This window comes from Manis pentadactyla, chromosome 7, assembly GCF_030020395.1.
Source record: "Manis pentadactyla isolate mManPen7 chromosome 7, mManPen7.hap1, whole genome shotgun sequence".
Lineage (NCBI taxonomy): Eukaryota > Metazoa > Chordata > Mammalia > Pholidota > Manidae > Manis > Manis pentadactyla.
Genome location: NC_080025.1, coordinates 53373472 through 53388280, shown reverse-complemented (window position 1 = coordinate 53388280; position 14809 = coordinate 53373472). Strand labels below are relative to the sequence as shown.

The 14809-nt window shown below is 42.0% G+C and overlaps 1 protein-coding gene across 3 annotated transcripts in view; it reads left to right on the top strand.

Annotated features, from left to right (window-relative positions):
* The window catches only part of POU6F2 (POU class 6 homeobox 2), a 475695-nt gene that overhangs the window by 432016 nt on the left and 28870 nt on the right, over positions 1-14809 (top strand). The gene's annotated exons all lie outside the window — the stretch shown is intronic.

Sequence of the window (14809 nt, the reverse complement as noted above, 5' to 3'; positions counted from 1 at the left end):
GCACCCTCGCCACAAGGAGAGAAGTTCATGGTGTGTGCTTCATCTGGGGACTCACCAAAGGGGGCCTCTCACACCTAAATAATAAGCTTTATCCCAGTAAGTTTTTGGTTGGGGATTTTTGCAGTATCACATAGCAAAATTATTTTAGAATTGATAAGCTCCCAAAATGGCAAGACCCTATACATTTCTAGATCTTTCCCTTTGGAAGCTGCCCCTCTAATGAGGTAAGCCCTTCCTAAGAAAATAACAATAGAAGTAGATCCTGAAGTCATAAAGTGGAGAGGTCAGAATACGACAGTAAAGTCAAGATGTGATACAGCTTTATGCTTACAAGTAAATGATAGCAATCAATCAACACACAGACACACAAATATCTAACACTCTATGTTAGTATTAAAGTATATCTAATATCATATTAGGAGTCTAGGAAACCACTGTTTTTAAGTTACACCATCAATTTAATAACAGCTTTTTGGGAATGGAAGAAAATCCTTCTTAAGGATGTATGCATCATGTCATCAGCTCATGGGCCAATAAGAGAGATGAGAAATAAATCAGAGAGAGGTAAGAATGGTGAAGTCACACTCAGAACAGTGAAGTCACAACTCAGAACAATGAGAGGAGCCAGGTTCAAGTTCAAATGTACAGAAGTAGGTCTTGGCACAATCCAAGTGAATTTAATGCATTAGCCAAAGAACATTACTCCAAATTGCTATTCACCTTATTAACTAACCTTTTCATCTTATAAAAATAACAATATAAGTAGACCCTAAGAAGATGCCCTAAGATGGAGAGTTCAGAATGTGACAGTAAAGTCAAGATGTGATACAGCTTGATACTTACAAGTAAATGGCATCAATCAACACACAGACACACAGGGAAAAAAAACATTACATACTCCCTCGATCTGACACTTGTCAGTAGATATTCGCAGTAATACAGTCTTTTGGAGTAACAGGGGTGGACTCTGCAAATGTCCACATTCTCCCGTGGAAGGTAGCCCACAATAAAGAGCACACGCTTTCAAATTAGACTCCCTCCCCAAGGGGCTCTGTGGGCCCAGGCAAGGCACCTAATCTTATCAGCCGCAGTTTTCTCTTCCTTTCAATGACAATTTCTTCCTCTCTGGGTCGTCAGGGGAATTAGCACTAACACTAGGAAAAATCAATGGCTGCCATTTATTGAACAATTTCTACATTCCAAAGAGTGCTTAGCTTTCAATATATTTATTCCACCTTTACCACACCATGTAATATGGTTTATCCCCACAGTACAGATAATATACTTCAAGATCACCTGGCTGGAAAAGGCAGGATCCAAACTCAGTTTTGTCTGCTATCAGAGATCGCTCTGAATCACTGGGCTCTGATGATGATTTTAAAAGTTTTCTGTTGTCCACTGATGCATCCCCAAGTGGCTGAAATAACACAATAACACCTGGCACATAGTAAGCATAAACATAGTAACAAAATCTGTAGCCTGAATGAAGAGAGTATTTCATATAAGCAAATATGCTATTCGATAAGCATTTTGCATAAATCATTTTATTTCATTCTACAATAATCTTGCAATGTTATTTCTAATTTACAGCTGAGGAAACAAGATTCAGAAAAGGTAACCAACTTGCTAGGGCCACATGGTTAGTAAGTGTGGGTCTGGATTTGAGCCCAGATCTGGCTGCTTCAAAGCCCAGCTTTCCTCTGAGTGAAGCTGCTTCCAGCAGCACATGCATTAGTAGTGCCTAATACTTTGTCTGCCATATGGTAGGCACCCCATAAATATCATGCTCTCCTCACCCATGTGTATTTTAACCCACTTAGCTTAGCTGATCTAAAGTAAGGTCTGTTTAATGTGTTCAGATTTTATGTGGAAATGCTTTTAAGCCATCCAGCATTATTATGTCTGATGAAAATGGCATTTGTCTATTTACTTAACTGTCTTCAATTTCTTAAACTACCAACATTTCAGGGTTGTTATAAGGAGTAAATGTAATAAAAGATGTTAAAGGCTTGGCACATGGTGAGTACCAAGCAAGGCCTGCCTCTCCCACCTGGGTCTGGGAACGCATGGCCGCTCCAGCATGCAGAGAGAGCCAGTTTGGTGCTTTTGAGACCACTATGCACATTTAGTAACAGGGTAAGGTGAGTAGATTGTTTTGTCCAGATTATCAGCAACAGAAGGCAAAGTGATGTCTAGCCTAACTCTGTAACATGACTATGTGGCTGCTGAACACAGTAGCATCCAGTCTTCACAGTAACAAAATGTACTCTATTTAATCAAAAGGCAGGGCCCCAGGGGTATTACCTGCTAAGTTCATTTAATAACCATGGGTTTCCTCTAATGCTCTAGAATAAAAACAATCCCATCTACCTTCACCAAATCTACAAGTGATGTTAGCAAGTTCTCCCAGATAATCAAGAGGAAGAGATCTAGGAAAACAAAAATCTGTTTTAAATTCACATGGAAGTTGAGGATTCTATGGCAAGTTAAAAATGGATTTAATGTGAGGATCTTCTCAGTATCACTGGGTTATTAAAAAAAATTTTTTCATATAACAGGTGACATCCTCAAGAAAAAGGATAGTTAAATCATTTGTTTAAAAGGTTATATACAAATTACTTAGATGAACCCAAAAGGGAGTGAATGGTGTGCTACTCAGGATTCTGAGCGCATTTTGATTTTTTGAGATCACAGAATCATATACACTTCAAAATATTTTAAAAGTAGAGTTGCGGCTCCCTCTCAGCTCCCATAGAGAAAAGACAGTAGAAATAGGAATAATATTGATGGCTTTGCATATCTAGACTTGTTCCTGCAACCCAAAAGCACCAAGAACTTACCCTTCTCAGAAACCCAATCTGATACCACAACATTGCTAGAGATGCCCAAAAATTTTTTAAGGAAGTTAAGCACGTTCTTTTTGTAACTCCAAACTATGGTTTAAGTTGATATTTTCTGTGACTTAATATCTCAATTATTCTTCAATGTAAGTATCACTAAATTAATGTTTACATTATTTAACAACATGTATGTATAGTGTGTGAATGAATTTCTCTGGCAAGACTGTGAAACATATTCCTGATAAGGCTGTACTTTGAGAATAGCTTTGGCATTAAAAATTTCAAAATTCATATTATTAGCATAAATTCTAAATTACTGAGTTTAGAACAGAGTAGTTTTAGTGGTTCATTAGTAATGATAACTTACATTTTCTCAGGACCAACTTTGAAGTACCAGAGTAGTATATTATATATAGTTTCATATACATACACACACACACACACACACACACACACACACACACACACTTTAAGGGACATTTAAAAAGGAACAAGAAAGCTCTAAGAAACCACAGTGGGAAGAGTACAGCACCCTCCCTACTTAATCAAAACTTGCCTGATAGCTAGGGGTAAGAGTGTATATTGGTCACCTATGAAAATGAAGGTGCAATTTTATGAGAAAAACTCATCAGCATCATTATAATGAGTTACAGTCTTTGTGAGAAATGAGAAATTCATGCTCTCACCCTAAAGAACATTAAAAAAACATTACTAAGAGGAAATTGAAAACGTAATATATGTTAGTGTGATGAGGACAACTTTTTTCTGATTGAGCAAATAGATAAATATTGCATGCAAGAATCAAAATACATTTAATTTTGCCACAACAATGGGTATTCTCTTCACAAAAAGCATATGAATCATCTTGGACTCATGAAACTGGGTGGTGATAAACAGATGCATCTTTAATGACACTTGGCGTGGCTTCATTCTCCACCCTTCTTTTCCTTAGAGGCTTGTTTTGTTGTTGATACTAATTTAAATTCAGCTTTACAGCCTGGATGTGTTCACAGCACCTGGTGATGCTAAATACATGTAATACTTTCTTGAGCAATTGCCAAACATTTCCTTCACCAATTCCATTCCTATTGCTCCAAAGAATTTAGAATATTGGAGATCACTGGTCCCAGATTTTGTTTTTTTAAAAATCTCATTGCTATAGCTCTTTTTTCTCTAATTTGGGGGAAAAAATACATAACCTATACAGTTCATAGGTCAAGGGCTTCATTTAGGGCTGTTTAGAAAAGCTTTTAAGGACCAAGGCTGAGTCAGACTAAAAGGTGGTCTCCCACAAAATAAATAACTTTAATCTGATTTAGTCTCTTAATCTGGCATCAGCAGGCAGAAGCAGAAATACTTCCCCACATTCTAGGTATTTTTCACTGGTATTAAAACTTAAAGTCTTAGGCAAAGCCGTATGAGGTTGGTCTTTCTGCAAAATGATGGCTTCAACATGCAACTATTCTCTTTTGAAGGAAAAAAATTTTTTAGCAATTCCACAATGTTAGCAGCTGCAAAGAAAATGAGCAGTACTCATAGTTTAATTTGTAGTCATTGGGGAAAAGGGAAAAGAGCTGATGAGAAGAAATATTTCCAGTTCCTCCTTGAGAATTTGTCTTTGTTTCCTGGTACATAGAACATCATACTGGACAACTATAATGAATATTATGATGAAAATGTAAACCTTGTGAGGAGAGTCGGAAATTAAAGCATTAGATCATGTTTACAAATACTTCCACTTCCTCTCATTGAAAATAAAGTGAGAAGCTGCAAATTGCAACCAAGGCCACAATGGCTTGAAGCAATTTGCTTTTGTATGAGACTGCACACTTGCCCTTGTTATAAATTAACTGTGAATTGAAATATATATTTTTAATTCCAATTAGGATTCTGTAGATAGGAGAAATGTATTCATAGATGAAGGGGGGACCTTTGTGAGAGCATGGCGAAACTGAGCCCTTGTTTACCGAGCGATGAATTCATACGGAATCAAGATGGTGGAGGTCATGACTATGGTGTGGTTATTGAGGGCAACATTGTTTGGTGCAAACTGAAGGATATTCCCCATGTGTACCTGTCAGTGCTACTGCCCAGTGGGAAACTGGCAGTTTCCAATAATGTTCTTGGGGACCAGGGGTCCCAGTGAATCTACTTCTCACCTACCACTCCCCCCACATAAAGTAACCCCAGCCCTGATTGCCATCTGACTTCTGCAGGCATTATAGCCATCTTCTTTTTTACAATCAAAGTAATTTAAAAAGCAAAATTTAGAGCCCTCAAATACTTCTCCAACTCCCAAAATCTAGAACAGCACCTGACACCTAGTGGACACCCAATAAATAGAATGCAGAAATCAAATTTTAATAATATTGGCCTTCTTCAAAGATAAAAGAAAAAAAACCTACCATTTTTTAGTAGAAAATAAGAGCCTTTTTCAATGAAGGGTGAATTCAGCTGTCCAGTGACACATCTGCACATGTAATCAGTCCTCAAAAGGAGGGACCTTGGGCGATCACCTCAAGTCTTTGACAATCACAGCAATTTCCCAGGAAGAGAAAAGAGCCTGTAGGACTCTTGTCAACAGCAAGGGTTTCGCTTTATGTAATTGCTGCCATCTTGACTGTCCTCCTCAGAGCCTAGGCTTTCTTGTTCAGCAGCAGGTTGCTGGTGCCATGGACGGCAGCATTTACAGAATGCTCCTGTGAATGCTCATGACTTCAGATGGCTGGGTAGTTTCCCGGTCTTCTACAGTGGGAATGAGAGCAACGTGTACCGCCCAGTGCTGGGCACACAGCAGGCCCCCAGAAAGGATTTTGCTGAGGGAGGGAGTGAGTGAGTGGATACATGAGTGATCAATTTGTGCATGGCACGAATAAAACAACACGCTTAGCTTTGAAGCCATTCAGAATAAAGCAGAGATGTTCAGACAATGACCTGGCTTTTCCAGACAAGGTTGAAGAGGTCTCTTTTCCTTTGCTAGAATTGTCTATACAGTTACCGCAATCCTCCACACCTTCTAACAGTGAAAATGCTGCCAATATGTCTGCATTATCTACCTATATGTATTTAGTATATGAAGTATTAATATTAGTATAAACAGACAAACTTCTATGCACAAAGCCTTAGAGTATATGCTAACCATAGCAATAAATTTTCAAGGGGAAGAAAGGCATGGGATAAAGGGACAAGTTCTCCATCCGTTTATAAAAAGATCTCTCCAAATTCTATTTCCCTTGCCCAAGGAAAACCGCATCTAGTGCTGACGTCTTGCTTATTTGACCTTTGCTGGAAGGACCTATTCTGTGTCAGTGTTTTTCCCCAGTCACAGATGGAGCCAGTCAGCTTTGATTCTACACCATGTCTAACCAAACCTTGAGGTAACATTTTGCAAAATCTACTCTTCCCTCTTCTGTCTTCCTGATTCCAACTTCTAGTTGAGCAAAAGCAAAGCAGTGGAGGAAAAACAGCACCACAGAGAAATCAAGAACTCCTAAATAATCCAGAGCTTGCCAATATGCTTTTCAGTATAGTAAATCTATAATTCAGATACAATTTTAAAACTTGTGTTGATGGTGGACACCTATAGGGTATTCAAGAAAAGGACTCATTTCCTGGACACTGATCCCTGCCTACCAGTCACTTCAGGAATAAGCCATATAGGCAATTGCAATGCCTTTTCACTGAATTCTCATCTCAGTGTAATACCATCTTGTGTAAATTTAATTTAATCTTTTGATTGTACTCTGGACCAAAACTTTTATTCTGTTAACATTTCTTAATGCTTGACAAGGAACCAAATAAAAGAGAAAATAGAAAAATCTCAAAATTAAAGTAAAATATGTAAGAGCATAGACTGTAATGCATCTTAAAATTTTTAAAAAAATTTTTTTTTAACAAAACAAAAATAACACCTCCTTCCAGAGTGTAGAGTGTGCCAGATTCAGTTGTAGAACAATTGTAATAGGAACTGTCAACAGTTCAGAACGTGGCTGCGGCTGCTAACTTCGTTTTGCTACAAAACTCAAGAAAGATTCAGGGCCAATCAGAATGATCATTGTATCCCCCAAGTTGACTCTTACCTGGGACACCTGTCAGTTCCCTGCGATGTGGAGTTTCTTCCACGATGTTAACTGCTAATGGCTACATACCTAGGATTCAGGCCATGCTCTATAGGCAAATCATTCCTGTAAAACACCTTTGGAATCGACATTATTCTTCCTTTCTTAGATCATTAAGATGTAGTAGGTCCTTTCACCCAGGTTTTATCATTTTGTAATTGGAAAACAAAGGCATACATGTTAGATTTCTCCTTTCTCGGCAATTAAACAAACAAAAGACTGTGTTCAATAATGGGTTTGGGAGTTAAGGGTAGTCTTATATTTAAATAAAAATAGTAAATGAGCAAGTAAATGGAGACCCATAAAAGCCACCTTTATTATACCTTAGAAATATTATACCTTACAAATAAGATGTAAATATTACACCTTATAAATAAATATATAAATATATATTATTATTAAGCTTATAAATATAATACCTTATAAGTATTTTTAAATTATATTTATATAAATATTGTCCTTATAAATATTAAACATAAACATTACTAATGAGAATAGCCTTGCTAGCATAATTGCTAAGCGACCATGTCAAAACTCCCCAATTTTCTGACCTTCCTTTTCTTAGGAATTGTCACAGTTTTCTCCTTTGGTAGGAACATGCTTTTCCTGCTGTAATTTTCAGGTTTTCAAAAGTTTCAGTGAAACTTGAGCAACTAAAAAGTATTGGAATAGCATACCAATTTTTAAGCTGGCTGAAACTTCCACAATCAGTATTATAAATAGCAGTCACTACCTCTGAGAAATAATCCAAATCCATAGTTCATGAGAAAATAAATAGTCTGCTCAAAATTTTAAATTCTTTACCTCTGGTAGCTCATTAAATCCTCTCTTTCTGCCTATTTTTCCTCTCTATTTTTCAAGCATTCTTCATTAACAAAGTCCTGATATCATAACCCATGAACTATGCCTTCTAATAGTGTTATTAACCTTAATAACTAAGGTAAAAAGGCAGTTGCTATCTTTACCCATTTTTAAAATACAGATAGCTATGACTTAGAAAATACTTGCTAATACTCATGAGTAAATCATATACAATTCATGTGAAACTACTTCATTATAGGCCCAAATGCTAGAATTATATTTAAAAATTTAAAGATAATACATTACCCTCACACTTGAGTCCCTCCCACATACAATGATGAGACAGTCTGGAGGGGTGGGCGACAGGAGAGAACCACAGCTTAATCTTTTGTGTCTAGGAATTTATGACCATCAAACCTTTCCCATATGAGTGGGGAGGGGGCAGACCCGGGATCGGGGTGTGATCATCAAAGCCCACGCCCCCTTGGCCCTCTCAGAGCCCTCCCCTCGCCTCTCAACTTCTCCAAGTTCGTTCTCAGGGAATACAGTTTCCCACGGTCACGCTAAACGCCAAGCCCAGGTCCCTGACCCTGACTTAAACTTCGCTCCACGCCCAGCAGCACCAGCTGTGCGTTTCCTGTGAGAGAGGGTAGCCTGGTCCCTCTTTCTTTCCCTGTTGGAATGGTTCTCCTTCCCCCTGCTTGCTTACCCAGGGAGGCAGGTTGAGGCGGGGAGAGGACACCTGGGGCGCGAGGATGGCCCCACTTTGCTGACCTGTCATAAATGGCTCCCGCTGTCTGGGCAGCAAACGCCTCCAGCGGCGGTCGGGAGCACTTGCATGAGGTCTTCAGAGGCCCAGCTGGGACCCCCCACTGGCACGTTGCTCTGAGCAACGTGTTTTCTTCCAGTTGCCCACCCTACTTGGGGCTTGGTCCTCAACTCTCGCTCTGTGGTGCTGCCCCAGGGCCCATTCCCCAGGGGGTCTTGTCGGACAGGATTTTAAATGGCTCAGACCCTGGATAATGAGTCCAGGGAAATGGGCACCTTCCCCGGACTCAGTGGGAGTGTACCCAGGGTAAGGGCAGTGATTCTGTCTCTCTCTCCTTCCTCTTCCTCGCTCTTCTTCTCTCCTCCCTCCTCAGCTCAAAAGCCATAGCCTCTCACCTTTAGATTCCTTGGGTCTATATCCCCCAGATTTGAGGGAAAGTATTTTTCAGCCACTTTCACTAACCTTTAAGTGAGGCGAAACCGCTGCAGGCCCCATTCCTGGGAATGAGGAAGATGTACAGAATTTCAAAATTTCTGCTTACCCTCTGAATTCTAGAATTGACAGTCTAACTCACTTTCAGAAACCTCCTTTGTAAATTCAGCATAAAAGTCTAGTCCCACCTATTGAATCTTGGTGCCTTTGCGGAAACCCCACTAAGCATTCTATTACAAGGCAAGGAAGATATCATTATTTTTCATATTCAACTACTGTTTTCTGTTCTTCATGGTAAATCATTTTCATGGTGAAATCATTAAAAAGTTCATTAAAAATTCAAAGGAGCTTTTGCAACTTACTGCAAATGCCAGGAGTTACCACACATGAATAAGTAGAGTTACTTATCCATGAATGAACATCCATTGAACATCCATTTGATTGGTAACACACGGTGTGGTGTGCTTGGCATCCATTATCTTATTTAGCCCTCACAATAACCTTGTAAAGTGCACGTTGTTATTCCCATTTTACAGATGAATAAACTGGAGTTCTAAAAAGGTTAAGGAATTCACCAAGCTCCCACTAGTTAGTGGCAAAGCCTGGGCTTGAACCGAGGTAGTGGAGAATTATCTTAAATTCTATTAAGGAGAATTATGTTTAATGGCTTAAAGGAAGATTTTAGAGAAAAGATTGTTTTTATTGCTGTTATTGTTGTTTTTTACATCAGTTTTCATGCCAATTATTCTTTTCATAATGTGACTGAAAGTGACATTTTAAAGATGCTGACACCTCCGATTCTTTACTCTTGTCTATGAGTGTGTTTCCAAACTTGAATCCGAATAGTAGAGCATCCAGCAAGGGTCCTCATTCTGAGGAGGTAGGTGCCTATCGGTACCTATAATAGAAGCATTAAAGTATACACCCTAAAAAATTCCCTTTTACAGTTGCTCATTACAGAAATGTGTTCATCCTTTCTTTCAAATCGGTTAAAGATAACTTGTCTCCTATCCTGGGCTTCAGTGACACCACCTTTGGGCCCGCTGCCGTTCCCTATGCCCACACCCATGCCAGACATTGTTGATCAGTCACTGCTCTGTTTCTTCCTGAACCCTGGAATGTCCAGAGCTCGAAGCAGCCATGGCCAGCTGATTGGGATTGTCGGCAAGGTTAAATCTAACTGTCCTTGGTCGAGTATCTTCCTCTAATTGCACACCTTCATCAGCTTATCTTCATGCCTAAAGCCCTTCTCGATATCCACACTCCTCTTTTTCCCCATCTTGGACAGAGCCAAATGCAAGACACTAGAATGCGTCTTGGAAAAATTAATTGTGCTTGGGAGATCATTGTATTCTCTTATTCTTCCTGAATCAACATCCTGATCAGAGCTGCCAAAATAACTCTGAGTGTAACCTTATACCAGGGAACACAATGAAGTAAAACAAATGTATTGTATGAGAAGATGGAATCAGCCTTGGGGAACGAGAGAGGAGTGGCTGTGGCCACAGAAAGGAAGGGGCAGGTGATTGGCTGTTGCCGTACTGGTGCTTGCTCACCACCTGCTCCTGGGCTCTCAAGTGTTGTAAGTTCTTTGTTCAAGAATGGACAAAGTGATGCTCACATTATCAAAAGCCTCTTGACCAAAAAGTGTCGAGGTTACACAAATACTTGACAAAGCATTGTCTCTGCTGATGGAGTGAAGGAAGTCACTGATTTACAGCATAAGTGGGCTTCCTTTTCTTAAAGATATGTGCAAAAAAATTATTTGTCAATTTGACATCTGCAATCACATTTTCCAAAGTAGTTTAACAACATGCCACAGACTATCATGACATGCAGCCCATCAGACGACTTTTCTGGTTGCCCTGGGCTTCCATGATACCACCTTCGACAGCTACATTTTGGCAGTGAATAGATTCAGGGTACGTTGCTTTCCATCAGTCATGACTCGTGCATAGTGAGAACCTCAACCAGACTGAAGTCCAAGAGGGCGTTGTAAGGATATCCCAGTGACCTAAAAGGCTTACATGACCCTGAATCACTGGGGTTTGCCACAATCATTAGGTAATCGTTATGATGGCTGAAATTATAATTGCTGCTGAATTGATGATAGTCACATTCATGTGTAAACCACCCAAATTCTTCTGGAAATAGGGATACATGTGCTAATGGACACTAGTAGTCATTTTAATGATTTTTTTTTTAATTCTCAGTGGCAGTTTATGCTCTTAACTCTTCTAAGGAAAGAGACAGGTGAACGTGAGCAGCAACAGCCAAATAAGTCCCCTGTCAGAGAAGCCAGAACTCTTTGAGGTCACAAATTATCATTATAATACCAGTATTGGCCTCAGTCTGGGTAGAGCATTCATCAGAGATGAATCATTGCTATTAGAGGCAGGGCAAAGACATAGAGGATCATTGCAAAGGATGCCTCCGCTATTTGCTGTAGGATTGATGGGGCAATAACTTCAAGCAAAAACTTCTAATGGTGCAACCTAGGCATATAGCAGGCCATGTGTTTGACATGAAGTGGAAGTCATTGAATCAAACAACCTCCGTGTCAAGGATTCATGAGAGCATGTTGCTTCACACATGGGCAACTGCAGTAGCATCCTAGGGGCTGGCCTCCTGGTCCATTCAGTCTGCACCAACACACTCACTCCTGAAATAGCTCCATTCCAGTCCCCACCCTCCTCAGAAACCACACTGAAAACCCTCACTTGGATATGAATTTAACCCTTCCAGACTGACGGTCCTGGGCTCCACTGTCTCAACCCTCTTTTGCATCCCAGCTAGTGAACTCACTATCCACATATTTCTTACCTCGAGGCTAGTCTCGTGCTTGGAATGGTTTCTGTGCCCTGCCCAGTCCCCCCGAGTCTCCCAGACCCTGCCCTGCCCCTCTGTCTTCTTTCAAGTCTCCCTAGCTTCCTCTTCCTTCTTCCTCTGAAATCACTCATTCAATCCCAGTATTCTTTTGAGCACCCACCACACGGGTATAGAGAGTCTTATCAGATAGTCCTCACCACTCCTCTGGTGCACATCATTTCTCCATCACATTGTTAAGAATCTTTGACAAGCAATGTGCCTGTCGTTTGGCCCTCCTCTGCCCAGTTGAGTCTCCTTGGCATCCTCCACAGCACATGGCACCACACCTGATGTAGAAGAGGGTCTGCAGACCCTCGACTGCTCTGCCAGTCCTCAGCATTTTAGGGGAAACGGAATTTGTCTTGTGCAGTTAATGCCTTGATCAGGAATCATAGCCTACTGACCTCGTTTGCTCAGTGGTGTGTCCTTCCCTCAGGACTTCTCAGAGCAGTAAGTCCTTTGCTCTAGGAGTCAGAAATTCAAACTCCAAAAGCTAGTCTTAGGACTGCAGGTGTCTCCGACGTAACGTCTCCCCATCTTTGCACTCAAGTCGGAGACCCCCTAACGTCAAACCTCGGTTTTATTTCCTGATTCAGTTGAAATACGAATAGATGCCAGTGCTTCCCTTGAATAAATTTAAAATACAATTTCTACAGATGACATCGCCAACTTTGCTTGAGTGCCAAGAGCCTCACACCTCGGCTGCCTTGGCTGTGCTCATTTCCTTGGTGAGATCTCTTTGAAGTCAGACTCTGAGGTGAGAGCTGTGGCCGCGGTCGAGGAATTGGAGTCAGCCTAAGTGAAACAGGCATCCAAGAGCACACTGGGGGAACGCAGTGTGGGATCATCGCTACCCTTGGCCGAATGAGAGCAAATTAACATCAGTGTGTTGTAATACCTGGGGGATATTAGAAAACTCCCCACAAAGCACTGCCGAACTTTGGACATGCTGAGATGGTGGTCCCAAACTCCCCCAAAAAGGGAGCAAAACTGAGATATACATCAGTTCGCAGAAGGCTCCCGGACCTTAGAACGGCCCCACGCCCACCCCTGCCTTGCCCCCAAGCTATGCTCACCTCCTCTGCCAGCGCACCACTGCAGGTGCCTCTGGCTCTGACACCAGCGCTGTGCGACCCTCAGTTAGTGAGGCTAGAGCCCATGAAAGGAGAAGAGCGCGTGGGCAGGGACATAAGTGGTGCCATGATTTAGGAATGTCACAGCACTGTTTGGAAGCCAGTTTGCACTTAGGGGAGAGGCTAGTGAGTCGTTTGCATTTGGCTTTCCTCTTCTTTTCACCCAGAAAGCAAGCAGAGCATCTCATTACCGCATGGTGAGCAGGGGCTCGTGTCAATCTCGGAGCAGAGTGACTCTCTGCATCAGTGTGTTCCCCGCTGTCAGCTGCTGTGCCTCACTCCGAAGCTTTCTCCCAGGCTAAGTACTCACACCCACACCTAAACACACTGATACATGACCCAAAATAGAACCCAGAACCCTGCCACCTGAATGAATCCAGCCTCCACGGGCTTTCAACTCAGGCCAACCAGATAGAGAAGGGCTTCTCAGGTTAAGACACAGGAAACCAGAGCAGACGGGACAGCCACCAGGGGGGTCACAGGGGAGGTGTGGAAAGAAAAAGTGTCCAGTGTAGGTGCAGAACAAGGAGCCTGCTCCCCATGCCTCTCCACATTGCCTGGGGGCATAGGAACAGCGTTTGAATCCTGAGCTGCTTAATGCAAGACCACTCATCAATAAAGTACTTATGTGCTCTGATCTATTGATGTGGACTCCTCCTGACCTCACTGGCACTGAGGGGACCTGTTCATTGCTGATGCTGCGGGCGGACATCGAAGGCCCTCTCAGTAAGACTGCAGAGCAGCAAATGCCCCAAGGGGCTGCTGACCACTCCAACAGTAATTACTTGACCTTTATCAGCATCCATTGACAACTGCCACTGATACTTAGTATTTGCAGAGCGCCTCCATTAGAACCATCCACAGGGACTTCTGCAGTGAAAGCAACAGCCAAGTGTGGAGGGGGTAGTTTCTCTGCCAGGATCCTTGCCATGGAATGGTGAGGGCTGGCAGTTCTTCTGAAGTCCCAGGTGCATCCAGAATCCCAGGGAGAGCTGAATCTAGAAACCATTCATTCAGAAGACGTTTACTGAGAAGCTCTGTTCAAAGCCCTGTGGGAGTACCGTGGAGGCAGAAGACAGAATCATTTATAAACTCAGTCCACAAGCAGCTTATTATCCACTGGGAAATTACAGAGAAGATGCAGTGACTTCTCTAAGAGCAGGTCCCCTCCAGCGTCTGCTTAGGTGGTGGGAGCCAGATGATAGAATGGAAAAGCAAGTACTTGGGGGTCTGCAAACCTAGACTCCAGCCTCTCCATCAAGTGGCAGCTGAGCCTGCACTGGCTTATCTACTAAAGGGGGCAGGACTAAGGCCCACTTCCTAGAGCCATTGTAAGAATGGGGAATGAAACGAAACAATATACATGAAGGCACTTCCTGAGACTCTGTTATTAATATGTCTTGGTTGCCGGCAGACCATGTCACCACAGTTCACATCTAGGAAGTGGCCATGGAGGACGCACAGCAGAGCCGAGCTGCTCAGACATCCTGTGGCGTGTGGAGGGAAAAAGCACCCAAGTACAAGCCCCAGGACTCTCCCAGGAGAGTCCGTACTTCAGGAAACACATATTTCCATTTTGTATCAATTCAGTTTGGCCTCAGCAACATAGGAATGAGATACGTGCTTCCAAGGAGTACAGACACGCTTGGCATTTGCTGGCCCTGCTTATGCTCCCTTTCTTGTCCACACAGTGATTGGGTCCAGCCAGGCCCCTCTTGTCACGCTCTGCACAACCACTTCACTGAAGCCAGAGGCTGCTAGATGCAAAGAAAGCCTTCCCTGCCACCTGCCACAGAAACCCTGAACCTCTAACCTGTCAGCCACAGTTCGAAACATATTGTTTAACAT